The sequence below is a fragment of the Triticum urartu genome, chromosome 3A (assembly GCF_056163025.1).
Source record: "Triticum urartu cultivar PI428250 chromosome 3A, HENAU_Tu73, whole genome shotgun sequence".
NCBI lineage: Eukaryota > Viridiplantae > Streptophyta > Magnoliopsida > Poales > Poaceae > Triticum > Triticum urartu.
In genome coordinates, this window is record NC_141875.1 from 714,388,465 (window position 1) to 714,405,998 (window position 17,534).

A 17,534-nucleotide genomic window follows, 5' to 3' on the forward strand; every position below is an offset into this window, starting at 1 on the left:
GGGGCAAGCTTCACATGGCACTCGCGGGGTCCACTGCATTGCAAGTTCTTCAGTTGGCTGATTCTTAAAGACCTGGTTTGGACGTCGGACAGGCTGGCGCGACGATGTTTGCCTCATCAAGACACATGCCCCCTGTGTAATCAGGAACAAAAGTCGATCGACCATCTACTGATCGCTTGCGTTTTCGCCCGCTCGGTGTGTTTTTAGGCGCTCACGGCCTCGAGTCAGGAGGATCGGGCTCCAGGGCCCAATGACTGCCTACTACCCTGGTGCGCGGCTCTCACCTCGGGCCAACGGAACATCAACGATCTTATCACCTTCGCGATGCTGGTCCTTTGGGAGACGTGGGAACACCGGAACGCCGTCGTGTTCGATAACGCCTCCCTGTCGTACTCCGGCAGATTATACAGGTGGCAAGGGAGTGGGTCTTGGCAGGGGGCAAAGAACAGATTATATGACTCTAAATCTCCCCGCTAGCCCGCATCGCCAACCTTTGCACCCTGCAAGCAGCAAACGAACCATATGTATGCATGTATTACATGTTTCTATGGAAAATTAAAATTGCATACTTTCTATATCATACAATCCAGAATACACGTGTTTGAATAATCGTGTCACTGAATGTGCTGCACATGCCTACATGTTCAAATTAAAACAAGATCCCTCGTAAGATAGTACAAAACAGAAATAACAGCAGCACATCTCTTTCTTTCAACAAAAAGAAATGTTGCTATATTCATGATAATTACCAAGATTGCTGGAAAAAAGATGCACAGTGTGAAGATAAAAGTTTCTAGAAAAAGAATGCATCATCATGTGAAATGTTCATCTATTTCAATGAAAAAGTCTGCCCGGATTGTGAAAAAGGTAATTTGGTGATAACAAAAAAATAACCTTTCAATAAAATGGTAAAAGAAGTCACATAATGCCGTGAAATTGAAAAATGTATATAACATCCACAATCTGAAATTAGTATCATTAGATTCTTCATAAAGTAACTTGTCCGTACGCAAAGGCAAGCCAGCCACCGCCACCTCCTCCAAAAAAGTTAGGGTTCCATTATCTCCCGCCGGCGCAACCGCCGAGCCGCCTCGTCTCCGGTGGCCCTACGGCCATTGGGACACGGTGGATCCTGGCACTTGCGGGCGGGACGGCTCCGTGTTTAGATGTTTCTTTTTGTTTTATTAGGATGTGTGTCCTGCTCAGGAAGACGAGACGGCGGCAACTCCATGAAGATGGAATAAGGTTCTCCCCTACTTGCCCCTGTTCTGGTGGTGCGTTTAGCATCATCGGAAGGCATGTGGAGGCGTGTCTGCAGTGGATCTCGCAACATTCGGTCGGTGGTTGTCGTTGGTGGATCTACTCGGATCTGGTCTTCGTTCGTCGATGCTCATGTGTTTTCAGGTTTGGTCCTTATGATTTACGCGTCTCTTCATCGGTGGCGGTTCCTGTTTTGGTGCGCTAATTCTATGGGGCCTTAGCACGACAACTTTCCTGACTGTCTACTACAACAAGTTTTGCCCGGCTCCGGCATGGGAAGGGAGATGACGGAGGCCGCACCTTTGGCTCGCTTCAATGCAAGATAGTCTATGGATCTGGATGTAATTTTTATCTCTACTCTTAATGTCTCAGTTGGTAGGTCGCGTTCCGGGTTTAATTTTCGTCCCACCTCACCCGGTCTTTTTTGGTACTTCTTTGGTACTTCCTCCCACCTTCCCCTTAGCCGCGAAAAACCAAGGAAAACATGTCTCAGTTGGTAGTCTCCGTTCCGGGGTTCATTTTCGTCCCACCATTTTCGTCGGTTTTATTTCGCTTGTTTTTTTTTCGTCTTCCCTCCTACCCACGCGCTAAAAAAATCCATGTAGGCTCCTCTCGATCCCGATTCCCCTCGACATACGATCGCTGCAGACGCACGAGATAGGGGAGGTGCGATCTCGCCGCCGCGGATCTTACAGCAGGGCGCACGAGAACTTTGCCGCCGACCTCACAGGGCGCACGAGATCGCCGCCGACGACCTCACAGGGGAGGGGCGATCTAGCCGCCGCTGACCTCACGGAGGAGGGGCGATCTCACCGCCGCCGACCTCACAGTGAGGGGCAATCTCGTCGCCGCGGACCTGACAGGGGAGGGGCGATCTCGCCGCCGCGGACCTCACAGGGAAGATGACGCCGCCAATCCAACTGCTCTCTCGATCCAATCCCTCCTCAATCCTTTTCCTAGGTCGTGATTGTGGGATGACGCCGCCGCCGCCATCGCTCCAGCATCCGCCGTCCTACATCTTGCCCCTCTCCAACCTCAGAGACCTCCGCCACCGCCGCCATCTCGGAACCCCAGTTCAGGGCAGGACTCAGGAAGGGTGTGGCTGTGGACGACGCTGCCACCGTCGCGGAACCCAGGGCAGGGCGTGGTCGCGTTGCGGGCAGCGCGAGCGGCCGTGCGTCTCCCCCGTCAGGTTGTCCTCGCCAGGAACTTGGGACATCCTCCTGACAGAGCCAAGGCCCTCGAGGTCCAGGTTGCTATGCGGCGTGCACCGTGAGCCCTCAACTAGCGCGCGTGTGGCCACTGCATCAGGTAATTAACAACCTCCACCACAACTCCACAAGCCCCATCGCAAGTTTGTTTTTTCGTCATGTGCTCAAGACTGAAAGAATTCTGCTGTATTTAGGGCATGTACGGTTGTGCCAGTAAAGCTATTTGATATATGCCACTATAGAACTACTATCAGCCTTTTCATGTCCCTGCAAAAGGGGTTTGCATTATGTATGTTCTTGTTGTATATCAATGAGAATAGCAAGAACAGCAGATGAATTGATGGCAAAAATAAGGAGCGACATTCTTCTTATTTCAAAGAAAGGCATCAAGTAGATTCATATGAGTTTTTGGAACTAAAGCATCATAAAACGTATGATGATCTAATTATATTCACAAGTAATTTCTTTATGAACAGGTAGAATGACTGGGAAGATTATCTTTTGAGGTAGTATGCCAACCTTATTCACGTACTCTTGTGCTAAGAAGTTTGCATTAATGGTATATTTTCCATACAATTTTTAGAGCCGCTCCTCTCCCTGCCCTGGCCGTAGGAATCCCCACATCCCCAAGCTCGACGGGCTTGCCAGACAAGTGATTGAGGTCCTCGCCATGGCCACTCACACAGCCGGTGAGTTCCGTAGGCTGCCGACGTCACCAACCGTCGCGCGCCGCCGGTCTGCCTAGCCCACTGTCAGCTGCGGGCGGCCAGCTGGGTTGAACTCCATGCATGTTCCATGCCGGCCAAACGAGACCGCCCTCCACGCCGGGACACTGACACGCCGGCCTGCCCGTCCCTTTCTCCACGTCCCGGCCTGCACGTCCCCTGCTCCGGACGGACGCACCAAACTCCACAACTTTCCGGCAATCCGACCACGGGCAGACACATTTTCTTCAGGTTCGCACAACTTCCCTGTCGTCAATCAATGGACCTGCATTTGAATGAAAACAACTGTATTTAGTTGGCTATTGTACAATATTTGGTTTTGGTCATATTAATGCAGGGGAATTCAGATTACAGTACTGTGTAATCATAGTTGTAGCAGCACAGAGCAGAGCCTCTCCGATCGGTAAGGAAAATTCAGGAAGCACATCACACCATTTCTTACCTAGCCTACTGCATTGTTGTTGCTTCAGCAATCACGCTGGTGCATCGATCCTCCTAGCACATATATAAATTAAATTGTGTATAGATACGAACTGCTTGAGCAATCACGCTGGATTTTCATGACCACCTTCTGCCCTTCTCCAGTAATATTTGTCAGATCCTTGGCGTGATCTATGTACTAGGTATTAGAACTGTAAGTATAACATTGTCTGATGATGTCCTATACATGTGAATTGCAGTTTGTAAACATTCATTTGCCGAAGAAATCATGGGATTTAGTTGTATCTATTTTCTCATATTGATTCTTCATGCTATAAATCCATAGAAGAAACAAAGCAGATTGATTAAATACCACTATAAGCAGTTTTTCCCGAATCCTGTTACAACTAAGTGAGCCTGACATTTTGCAGCAAAGAATAATCACGAAATTTGCAGCATAATATATCAAAAAAATTAGAGAGGAGAGAAAAATGGAAAGAACTTTCTTAAAAAAAATGTAGGTGAACCCAATAGGAGAAGTTCAATTTCAGCCAGAACATTAATTATATAACCTTTATGCATTCAGGAAAATATGGACGTGAAGAGAACACCTTAAATTAGTTAGGGGATACACGTTTACTCGAGTGCTCTGAAAGCTACACTAACCTGGCAGAATATGACCACAATTCAGGTATTGTGAAAATGTTAAAATAATTGAGTATATGTTTTTCTACACGGATCGGTGGTTCTCACTGGATTTTCTTTCACTTTTATCAGTAGTTTCGTGAGGCCTGTGGTGGCCAAGGTTTGAAGACTGAGTTTTCAAAGCTGAATCTGATGTCCAGTCTACATTTCACGGTGACAACAACGTTCTACTTCTACTGCAGCAGGTTATTTTATTTTTTGTTCATCGTTCGTGCATGTGTTATAAAAGTTACTCCAAGCTTGGTTTTGTATCTCTGTAATTTGTATATAAATATTGGCTTTGTTTTTGGAGGACGAGATGACTGCTCCTGCTGGGTATAACACTCTTGGTCGTATTATGGCGCCACTGGCCAGAGAAGCCAAAAGGAGGCACGACTAGCTCCGTCTTCTCGCAGTGACGATGGCCTTCCTCTAAAAAGTTTGATGTCTCAACTGCCACACACGCTGGGGAAAGCAAGTCTGAGCCTGAGAAACCGTATCGCTTGGTACAGGGAATTTGTTGGCTAATGACTTTGAGTTGAATACTGCTTGATTGCACACTTGAGTTGTATACTCTCTCTTCACGTCAATGCTCCTGTGCTCCGACCCTCCCTGACCCCTCCCAGCAAGCAGCAGAGTCTCTCGGGTTCGAGCTCCACCGGGCCGCCGGCGGCGGCGTCCATGTTCGTTGGGCGGAGCACAAGGTGTGAAATCCACCATGATGCTACTGATGAGGCTCTCCTTCTCCTTTGTCCATCGGTTATCAGACAACCGTGTATGAGGCGTCCACCGTCGTACACGCATTTGATCGTGCTGATGCGCCTGGCTGTGGGTTGGCTTCTGTTGGGATGCTCCGAGGTGAGGCCAACTCATGAACTTGCTGAGACGTCTTTACCTTAAATTACAATTTCTTATTATGATCTTGAACGAATACTAAGGCTTGCATCTTTTATAAAGCTTGCCAGTTACTGTGTAGTTTCAGTTAACATGAAAGTCACCCGTGGTGAATCTCTTTTCTTGTCCACAGATTTCACGGATCCATTATGATGAAATAGGGTCCCCCCGGGCTTTATTTCACGAATCCATTATCGCCTACAGAACAACATCCTGGCCCTCCCAGTTTGAGGGATTCTCTTTATTTTTCTATATCTCAACTGTTACATGCATCGTTTATATTCACCGGTCTGCACCCCCGCGTCTCCTCACGTTAATGTGGCTACTGGCCACGGGACTGACGAGGAGGTCGTGGTGGAGGGGTGGTGCTGGCTGTAGCCTAGCAGGATATCATAAGCTCTCCCATGTTCTTTTGTGTATGAATCAGATTTAGTGGTTCTTGATTTTACAGGCATGCATCGATCTTGCTCCTGTTCTGTATGTAGGATACACTTAATGTTTTTTACAGGATGTTCTGCAGATTTTTAGAACACTGAGGGCATATCTTGGCTTGGAATGCTGCTGGGTCGATGAAGGTCATGCAACATGGCAGGTGAGTGCTCCTCTCCCCTTTCCCTCTATGCTAAAAATTAGTTCCAATTTCCGTGCAAGTTCGCCAATTTAGATCTAGAGATAAAGGTTTTGTACGAGGTTAGTTAGCAGGGTCTTGCTGGTGACTACTTGAACTCAAGTTGGACAACATATGCAATGTCGAATTCAGCGAGATATCATGACTCGATTTCACTTTCATTCCAAATTTGAGATCGTAATTTGATTGATATTTTGCATCTTTTATAGATATAGATTGATAACATTTAATGATGTTATAGGATGTATAATGATTAGAAAAAGAGAGACCATGTGTTTTATGGATCAAAACTGATACTTGCTCATGATGGCATCTCAAGGAATTCTAAATTCCAAATACAGGTGTACATGTGTCCACTTGGAAGCTGCTTGAGTTGTTCAAGACAAAAACCAAGTCTATATATGATGGACTGCACTCCTATTTTTTTTATGTGTGCGCCTGCTCCGTGCTCTTTTGTTCCCAGCAGGCTGTTGTGTTGATCCGTGGGGATTTGTTCTTACCTCTGCCATTAGTTTGCCCTGTAAAACACAGGTGTTCCTGGTACTTTTCTTTTATAAGAATAAAAAAGCTGGGATGTCATAGACTTTTTTGTGGAAGCGTTGATCGTTAAACTACTAAAATGTCTTCTGTAGGTTTTGCTTACTCGTGGCTGTATGTTGGCTTAGTGCTGGCGGGCTATAGTTCTCCTGTCACAAATCATGGAGACATTCATCCTCACAGATTTCTGCTCCTGCTATGTGAAAAGGTAAATTCCATCGAACGAACCCCCTGAATAAAGTGATGTCCATTTCGCACTATTTGGTTAAAGGATATTTCAAGAATTCCCACTCTCGCAAGAAAACAACTTGGATCACTAATGCTAGATACATCTGTTTGAGACAAGTAGTAGGGATCAGAGGGAGTATCAATTTTATACAATGCTCTAAGACCAATCGGCTGAATAAGTTCCATTTCATCATTTTTTCTGTTTATGTACCTGTTTATTCATGTTGATGATCTGCACAGAGAAAAATGCATGACAACCTCCATCTTGATTGCGTGATCTCGTTCATTCTTATTTTTCAGACTATAGGTAGATATTTGAGCCAATTTGGTACACTAATAAGAAAGTTAAAACCTGAGAAGTGATAAGACTATCGTGTGTGTCTTCATGAGCTTTACTTTTAGGTTTTCATGACTTTTGTTCCTGTCCAAATATTACACAGTCGCATAATTCTTCCCTAACTTGCAGATGCTATCCAAGCCACATTATCCTTACCTGACATGCAGATGCTATCTAAGCATTTGTGTTCTAACAGAGATAAATAACTTTTTCATTAAATCAATAAGAGCAGCACAAAGTCTAGGTCCCTGTCTCGGTGGCAGACGGAAGGAGGGGAAGGAGAGCAGATGTTATGGTCATATATTTTGATGTAACACATGGCAAGTAGTGTATGCCCATTGAAATATGTCGATGATATGTATACAAGTGTCAACAAAAGCACCATTTAACCATTATGACAGATGTTTCTATGATTGTTAGCTGACAGAGCATTTGTTGTGATGTTGCTGGAAGCGTCGTGTATGGCAAAGGCAGATCCCGTTGTAGTGCAGAGCAGAGTTAGTGACATTCAAGTCCATTGTTGAATGTGTGGTTATTACCAAATGATGTACTTCTCATATTCTTATTAAAGTGTGGCTTTTATTGCAAAAAAAGCTTGCAGCAAAGCTGAGGAGATGGATTGCAAGGGGGAAGAGAAGATGTATTCATAGATCAAATTTTGTAAGAAAAGTAGCGTGTATATACTCTTTGTGTGATTTAACTTTGACCACCAAATTTAATTGATAATATACGTGTTATGTGTCATAAAATTATACCACCTCAAATTTGAATGCAGTCATGGATTTTGTCTTAAGAGTAATCATGATTTTGTCTAACAGTAATACATAATGATATTTGTTCCAAAGAAATCATAAGCTGCAAGTGACATGTTGTGAATTAAAATGATTTTTTTATTAATGTATTAAACTTGTTGTTCCATGGCAACGCACGGGCATTCAGATGTATCTAGATGACAGCGTTATTTCCGCTTGGTATTCCAACGAGTATAAACTGGTAAGTTTATATATTTCATTATCATAACATTCAAAATACAGGCATTTTTTATCACTATATTCAAGATAAAATTAATTTAGGAAATGGCAGGGATGTGTCCGGCTATTTTACTTTTTATTTTATGCTCTGGTGGGATGGTAAAGAATTGTTCGTCCGGTTTGTACCATGAGTACTCTCTATTACATATTTTAAGACATTTGACGTGAAGTATTTGTGCTAACTACATATATTGCTTGTGTGGAATGGGTATGATTCAAGGAAGAAGTTTTTATTATACTTACTCAAATATTATGCGAATGGAGCTAAAAACAATATTTATGATATTGTGAGAATTTCTTAAGCACATCAAATAGATCTTAATTTGTAAAGATTTTTAGTTGGATAATCAGTCATATGTATATATCTTCAAATTGCCTTTCTGTTATCAATTTATATTGCATGTAAAGTGTATTTCAATTATTACCCGATTGTGTTCGTGTTATCTTTTCTCTAGCATGTGAAGTTTAACATGCATTATGTTTATATTACTCCAGCAAAATATTTCAAAAGCCCGTGGCAACGCACGGGCATTGTACTAGTTATTTCTAGTGTTCATTGTACTACCATGATTGAAGATGGAAGATGAATAGATCAACAGTCTTCTCACAAAAAGGAGATTCTTCATAAAGTATATTTTTTATTATACTTATTTAATATTTAAGATGCTAGTAGTTTATTCTATAAATTTGGTCAAATGTTGAAGATTGCTTAGCTTCACTTTTTAATGTTCTCTACTCGCCTTACTACATCGTCTTCTAGTATCAAAATTATGTTCGACTGTTGTTTCATGCTGGAACAAACTAATGCTCGAACGGTAGATGTTGCGTTCCGGACACATACAACAATTCCGCATGTTTTTTCTGGCCAGTAGGTTTTTGTCATTTTGTTATTTCTCCAGATTGCCCTTTCATCCATTTCCGTTTGACAACATGGAGCAACTGCAGGAAAGAAACAATTGAGCTATTAAAACTGTCCAAGTTTTTTCTTGCTCACCGGCATGTTCTTCTTCTCTTCCCTTGGAGCAAAAAGAACAATAGGTGTACATAAACATAAGCAGAAGCATGCATGTTGCTAACCGTTTCTCACTTCACAGGATAACTGCGACAGGTATATCTTTCTCCATGACTGTGTGCATCAAGAGATGCAGAGACCGGAGGACATGCCTCCTTTTCGAAACAAAAAAACATCTTCCTCCATGTCAAAGTTGACAAAAAATAGTATGCGATATGTTTTGAGTTTTTGACATAGACGTAGTATTAACAAGTCAGCAAGAATATTAAAAATTTGTCTATTTTTTCCTTATTACAGAAAAACATATTTCACTTATATATTTCCGAAGCACTCACTTATATAGTACTATACGGTACGTAGAAGCGATTTCTCCATCTAAAATCTTCTGAATTCATCGCCGTGGATCCTCCAACTCAACAAGGCATCTTCATCCCGGAGAAGTCCATGTCCGGGTACTGGGACTTGAGTTTCTTGAGCATGTCCTGGTTCTGCATCTCCTCGCTGGTGGGCAGGCCCATCTGCTTCTGGCGCTGGTCGAACATCATCTTCTCCACGGTCTGCCTCGTCTCCGGGTCCAGATCCGAGAGCCTGCTGCTCTCTGGTATGGCACGCTGGGTGTCGATCTCCGGATCGCCCTTGATCAGGGATTTCCACCACTTGCTCTTCATGAGCAGTATGGACTATGGACAGCGACCTCCCGTCCTCGATGCTCCAGAAGCAGTCATCGACCTTGACCGGTTTGTGGAGGTCGCCGTCGATGAAGGGAGGCTGGCCCTTGAGCCCGACCTTGAGATGGTCCTTCTTGATCTCGCATAGGACGAACCTCGCCTTGGTTCCTTCGGGGACGGGGATGGAGAGGTTCACCTCCGGTAGCTGCTGCGACCACGAGTACTTGTCCAGGTCAAGGCCGTTGCCAGCGTTTGGTTGTCTCGCTTTGCTCTCCTCCTTCCCCTTCTCCATCTCCGTGTTGTTATCCTTCTTGGCGGCGAGGACGGGGCGTCGACCCGTTGGCTGGGCAGCTAAGGTTGCTGCCAGCCCACCCGAGTTCGAGTCCTCGCTCGGACGTGCGGTGCTCGCGGAGTTTCTCCTATAAAAAAAATGCCAACAAGGGTTAGCTCTTGGGTTGATCTCATTTTTTTTATCCTTCTTGGCGGCCGCCGCCTGCTGCTGCTGGGTGGCGACGCCTCGTCCTCTTGCATGATGTCCTCGGAGATGATCGCCATGGCAGGGCTTCGATTGCCTAGGGGAGGTGCCGGACTGCCGGCCCTTGCGCTCGCGTCGAGATCTCGGTGAGACGTATTGGGGTGGGTTTTGGATCACAGACGAGTTGACGAGGCTCTGGCCTTTGGCTTCCGTCCGTTTATACTGTGACATGTTCGAGGCCGACCCGGCTGAGATTTCCTAGTAAATGGTACTGGTAGTCTGAAAACTTGCATTGCGGGTGCACTTCAGTCACGGTACTTGTAAATCGGAAAAATCTGTCATAGAACTTGTGTTGCGGGTGCAGTTTGGTCATAGAGGCCATCTGAACCGGCCAGCCGCCCGGTTTATATACTTGCGCAACATGATGTGCCCCACCGTGCTAGGCAGCCGCACGTCCGCACAGCAAGCACATAGGCGCTGCATGCATAGAGCACATGCATGCGTGATATTTTTTTCTCTTACGATTTTTCTTGTTTTTTCCCTTTTAGTCATACGTACTCTGTAAAAATATTTATAGAAAACTGGGCGGCTGGCCGGTTCAGATGCCCCGTATGACCAAACTGCACCCATGACCCAAGTTTTATGACGGTTTTTTTCAATTTGCAAGTATCGTGATTAAAGTGCTCCCACAGTGCAAGTTTTTAGACTGCCAGTGTCATTTACTCAAGATTTCCGGAGGTGCCCGGCCCCGGACTGGAGTCGTATTCCGCTTCGACTACGTACGTTATGTGCAGGCACCCCGTCTCAGCTGTCCGCAAGTGTCCGATGCCACGTACGTACTGCTCAATGCCTCCGATGCGCCGACGTTCCTTGTCTTCTTCACTTCATCCTGACCTGAAGTCCAACTCATTTACATCCTACTATGATTCGAGTTGCTGATTACATGCATGACTGCAAACAGTACAAGGGCGCTCATCTAAACGAAGCGGCCTATTGCACTTGGAAAAAGCAAATTAGGCCTAAGAGCATCTCTAGCTGATGCCTAAAAATTTAGGCACTTACACGGCCCCTTATACCTTAACTCCTTATATCTAATCCGCTAAATAAAAATGGTTCCTAGCCAAATCCCTTAAACTTAACTCCATATAACTTACATTTGGCTCATGCATTTCATCGAACACTTGCAATGAAGCGCGCACACACAACACACATACAAGCTAGAATGTGGTGGCCGGGCGACCGCAGCGGTACCGGAAGTATTGGCGGCAGCGAAAGCAACAACACCAGAAAGCCCGTAAAAACCAAATTTAATCATGGGCCACTATACCGTTTGTGATTGCAAAATAAACTAAAAATAGCATTGGCGCAAAATAAAGCACGTGATTTGGATAAAGCTTTGTGCGTGAATCCCAAATCATAGAGCTACGGCTGATGCAAATAAAAGGTGCACATCTTTCACCGTGCTCACCTTGTTCCTCAAACCGTAGGAGGCAGGGGAGCCTCGCCGGGGAGGCAGAGGGCGGCGCTCGAGCCTGCGGCGGCATCAACGGGTAGGCAGAGAGGCGGCGACTCGTCAGGCCGTGGCTGGTGACAACCGTCAAAGGTGGTGTGGCCTTTCACCCGCAAAAAGAAAAAGGTGGTGTGGCCATGCACGGAGTGGTCCGTGACTAGCCTGCTCCGTTGAGCGGCACGTTGTCGCACAAGTGGCAGGTGGATGCTAAGCACTAGACCCCTGCAACCCGCAGTCAGAGAGAGAAGCCGGAACCCAAAGTGAAACAAGCCCGAGCCTCACCTAGCGCATGAAGAACAATAAACCGTGCGACCAAGCCAGCCAGGGGCGGAGACAGGGGGGGGGGGGGGGGGGGGGGGGCGGGCAGCCCCCTCAACAATATGCACGTACGTAGTACGTATATGTGTACTAGCGAGCCTGATTTGATTAGAATTAGGCCTAATCTATATTGGCTGGCCTGTAGTTACGTGCGTATGGCTAAAAGCCCACGAACATTTACAGCCCAGCTCACCGTTTTAATCATGCCATCGTAGACATTCCTTCCGTCGCGTATCAAACTCCTTTCTCAAACCCTAAAAAAGGATTGAACTCCTTCTACGGCGTCCGCCGCCGCCGCCGATCTCGCCGCTTGCCATCGGAAGGAGTCATCAGCCATGTGATCTGACTAAGGCAATGGGAGCGGTGCAGCCGGTGCTAGCACCTTCTCCATCCACGCTGCGCTGATCCTGATGGACTGCCGCCTGCCGGCTAGCTCTATCCGCCTCGGTGCGGTGCCCCCGATTCTACCCGGCCGTCACAGCATCGATCAAGTAGGTATGAACTTGTAGTACATGATTATCTTATTGAACACTCAATTCTGAAGTTACACAGTATATACAATCTGTAGCTAGTATCTAAAGTAATTGAATAATAATACTAATTAGATGTGTCTTTTTCTACTTATGCCATGACTCAAGGATTAAAAGAACACACCAGGCCCCCCGGTGATTGTTAAAAAAAAAAGATACATACCAACAATAAATTCCTTGGTTTATATACTAATATGAATGCACTTTCGTTATTATAGACAAACATATGTTGCCATACGTTGCACATGTGGTAGAAAGCTCCAAAATCCTTATCAATGAAGATGTGTCTACCAGGAAATATATAAACAAACGCTATATTGACACTCGATATGTTGTAGTTTTTATGTCAGTTTTGCTAAACCACATCTAGATATCAAGCTTTTTATGTCTTAGTTGATCATTTTGCCATTCCCCCCCCCCCCCCCCCCCCCCCCCCCTACGTTCAAATCCTGGCTCCGCCCCTGAAGCCAGCGACACCGAATCGTTTGTCACACTCGAAGCCGGCAACACTCCTAGGAGAAAAATCAGAGTTGGGAACGCCCAACGGGCTAATCTCCAAAATTGTGCCTCCGAGAAATTCAACAAAATGTAGACATTAATACATTTTTTTCATAAACTTGGTCAAACATAAAGAAATTTGACTTAGAACAAAACTAAACCTTCGACGAATTTGGAACAAAAGTACTTGATAGTATTATATGAACATCCATTGAATATTTTTTTTACAAAAAGATATTACATTTGGACGGCAATTACTGCTGTTTGCGAGAAGCTCGTGCGAAGCTTCCGGGCGAAGAAGAAAGTCCTGAAATTCCATCCAACATGTCGGGTAGGGTGGGGTTTCGCCTGTCAAGTTGGCTCGACCCACCTGTGTCGCGCCATGGAACGCGGGACCGTGTCTCTGTAGTCGCTTCCCTCCCGACACCAATTAGAAACCTTTTATGAAATTTGACCAAACTTACATAAAAATGTATCTACATTTACAATACAAAATAATGTTATTAGATTAATGTGAACCAAGCTATTATTAGTTTGTTAGAAGGACAGTAGGACCCTTGGCCCATCAGTGTTTAATTTTTTAGACTTGGCATTGATGCTCGCACACTCCTGAATTTATTTTCAGTCTTTTCGGCAATGTTGTGGTAGAAGACGTTCCTGTCGACGATAAGGCACATGTGGTGACTTCGTCAATCTCAAGATGTGATGCCAACTCAGTCTCTTAGAGGTGCTCTTAGGATAGAGTGTGTGCGCGCTTTCATAGGGGTGAGTGTATGTGAGCGACTTCGATTGTACTGTGTTAAAAATGGCAATAGATTAATATAAAAAAAATTTATTACAAATGGTCATATTTTTTTATAAACTTGACAAAATATTATAAAGTTTACCTGGACAAAAATAAATTATATGTCCTATAATCTGGCCAAGATGCATAAACTTGATCAAAAATTAAACTGAATAAAAATAAATTATATGCACTATGATTTGGCCAAAATGGAGAAAGAGCTAAGAAGCATCACCATGTTAAATTGTATTGTATCCGTCGAAAAAATGTCCAAGAAAACATATGGATGGCAACTGTTGGTGAGAAATTCATGTTGGAGTAGGGTTGGGTCTTGGGTGCGGCCTGTGAGTTGGCTTGACCCGCCTGCGCTTGGTCCGTGGACTGCGGGGCCGCGTCGTCAGTGCCTCAGAAGTTGATCTCATTTCCTACCCGGCCCTCTCTTCTACTCCTATATCCTCCTCCGCCCGCACGCCATCCCTACCGGACTCCATAGGAGCGGAGCGGAGATCTTCCTCCTCCTCTCGGTAGGCCCCGGCCAGTTCTGGGCAGGTGGTCCGGCGCCGTCTCTCTTTTGCGGCCGCTCACGCCAATGGCCCAAGCGCAGACGCCGCCCGGAGGCACAAGGCGGCGCTGTCGGCAGAGCCAGGAGAAGCAGCGGCGCCAACTAATTCTTATTCCTGGCTCCATGGGGAGCAGCGGTAAGGCGGTGTTCCTGTGCAGTTCATGGCCTCTGTGCTCTGTCGTGTACATGAAGAAGTTTGAAAAAAGGGGACTCACATTGCCAGATCCAATCGTGAACAAAGGTTAACCAGTGTAGTATTGTGAGTGGATATATAGGAGTGACATCGACATGCTTATAGCCTCCGGATATTCTCTGTTGTGGACAATCATTTTGACCTGTGCCTGCTAGATGGGTTTACAAATAGAGAGGCAGCCTGCAGATGCAAATTGCTGAATTTTTTTTTACCTGCTCTTTGTATGAAACGCCCATGTCTAATGGTATGTAGTAGTACCAAGTAGGAATTCTTTTTCGAGATGTACTTTTCTTCCCTTTTTGCTGCTTATTTCTGACAGATATACATACATGCTCTGTTTTCTAGGGAGGGAGAAGAATGCACTTGGAGTTGGGAGGATCTAAGACTCACAAGAATATTCTAGTTTCTGCACCTTCTGTCATTGGTTTCTTTTGGATGGTTCTCAACAGGCAATAATCTTCCCCTTCGCTCAATATTTATTTATATTCAACTTACTTTAATAATAGTCTTTGACCATTTTGTGTCAGGTTAGCTTAATTCTATATTGACATATTGCTTTGGTTCGCCTATACAACATTTACCTTGCTGGACCGCATTATCCATTCAAATATGTGCTAGCATAGGTGCTTTGAAATGTGCAATGAATATAATATAGCTTTCAAATGGGCAAGGAATATAATATAGCTTTCAAATGTGCAATGCTGTTGTGTTGCATGTTTACGGTGTGTTAGAGTTGGATGACATGTGACTACTCTTGAACAATTACTGCCGTGGCAAAATGTCTGCATCCCGTGGGCAGCTGCTAGGGTATCAGACTTTGTCCTTGGATATTGGATACATAAAGACATCAGCTCCTTTAAACGAGTTCACTGATGTCTCAGCTTCTAATTAAGAACCTCATCACTATATTTTCTTTTGTGTTGAGCTCTTCCTGGATACAATTTTCTATATTTATCTATTAAAAATGGGAAATCTTGATAAGGCCTCATACTTTCATGTATGGCTTGGCATAAAATATGGAAAGATTGAGCTGCATCATTGTACATTATCGATAGTACATATATCAATTGAACAGCTTACAGTATCATCAATTAGGAACATAATCAGAATGTACAGTGCGCAGATAATAATAAAGTTCAAAACAAAGAAAAATGAATTAATAAAAAAAGAAAAATAACAGAAAAATCGAAGAAAAAATGGCAAGGGATTGGTCCAACTAGGCGACGGCACCGCTCCAGTCAGGCACCCGTTCGGCCAGCCAAGCGCTCATGGCTTTCAGAAAAGTTCAATGGTTAAAAAATTCAAGGAGTTTCAAATAATGCTCATGCTTTCAAAATTTGTTCAGAATTTTAGAAAATGTTCCCATTTTCTAATCTTTTCTACACAAATACAAAAATATTGGTCAAAGTAAAAAAAAATTGGTTTCAATTTTTTTCGTATTCTCTGATTTTTTTAAACTCCAATTTTTTTACTGTTTTCAAAAAAAAATCATGATCTAAATTTTGTTCGCTCTTTTTTAAAATGTTCATCTTTTGTCAATGTGAGCAATTTTTAAGATACAAACATTTTCACTAGTTTTATCTACAACTTATTAAAATAGAAATATTTTTAATTCCTTGAACATATTTTGAAAAAACAAACATGTTTTAAAATTTTGAACCAATTTTAAAAGAATGAGCATTTTTGGAAAATAAAAAAGGGAAAACGAGAAAATGAAAAAGAAACAGAATACAAACTAGGAAAAAAAAGAAAAAGACACAGGTTTTCTGTGGAAAAATCGATAATCCAAGAAAATATTCACGAATTTGAGAAAATAAATCTGGATTTGAAAAGGTTCACCGGTTTTGAATAAAAAGTGGCAAATAAAATATAAAGGTTCTTGGATATGAAAAAAGCTCACTAGATTGTTCGCAAGAAACTGAAAAAAGTTCATGGATTGGCAAAAAGTTTGTGAAATTTGAAAAAGTTCGCAAACTTGAAAAAGATTCACAAATTTAAGGAAATTTCACGAATTAAAAAAACAAATTTTCAAAATGTCACGCATTTAATAATATCATTAAAAAGTAGAAAAAGTAGGAGAAAGAAAAAGAAAATAAAACCCTGAAGAAAAACAGGCAAAAAAAAGAGGAAAACCAGAGTCTTTCTTTTTAGCGTTATATTTGACGCACTACAAAAGATGGAAAAAGAAGAACATAGAGATAGCAGGTGAGGTATCTCATGTGGTTAATGTGTCTCGGTCTAAACCGTGAGGTTTCAAGTTCGAGTCTGACATAATGCGCTTAGTCCTTGAAGGTTGGAAGCAAGAACAAGAAAATTGGGCGAGCCCAGGTCAGAGGGGGTGTGCACAGTACATCGGATACGTGCCAATGGGCATACGGAAGTGGATACAATTATCGAAAGGTCCATATTACCCTTTATACGTTTAATAAAGGGTGTATCAAGGCGGGGCTCATATCAATATAAAGTAGGTGATTTGGAGCAAGATTTCTGCCCAAATCCCGGATCATAGAGCTCCAGCTTGTGCAAACAAAAGGCGCATCTATACCTTCACAACGCTCACCTATCATAGATCAAGATTTCTGCCTGAATGCTTGAACCATAGAGCTCCAGCTCCTCAATCCGTAGTAGGCTGGGGAGCCTCGCTAGGGAGGTAGAGAGAGGCGCCCGAGCCCTGCCGATGGCATAAACCAGGTAGGCACATAGGTGGTGGCTGTCATCAGAGGTGGTGTGGCTGGCCTGCTCCATTATGCGACGCTTTGTCACACGTGTGGCATGTGGAAGTGGCCTCAATCAACTATCGACTTGTTGATGGGGTGAAGAGGAGACGGAGGAGTTAGGCCGGGATGGGACGGGGCCTCCGCCTTTGTAACTGCGTTGGGCGGAGGACCTAGCTAGGCTATGCTTGGAGGGAGTGGGACGGGAGGCGGGCGAGAGGTAGTTGGCATGCTTCGACGAGTTCCATTGAGCGACAGGACGGAAGAGGAGCCGGCACAGATGTGCAAACGACAAGGGAGGTCCAGGCGCACCTT

General features: G+C 44.2%; 2 pseudogenes; both read right to left on the minus strand.

Moving 5' to 3' along the window:
• Positions 1-17,534, minus strand: part of LOC125546251 (polyubiquitin-like) — a 242,986-nt pseudogene that overhangs the window by 184,181 nt on the left and 41,271 nt on the right.
• Positions 9,381-9,948, minus strand: LOC125547291 (protein BOBBER 1-like; annotated as a pseudogene).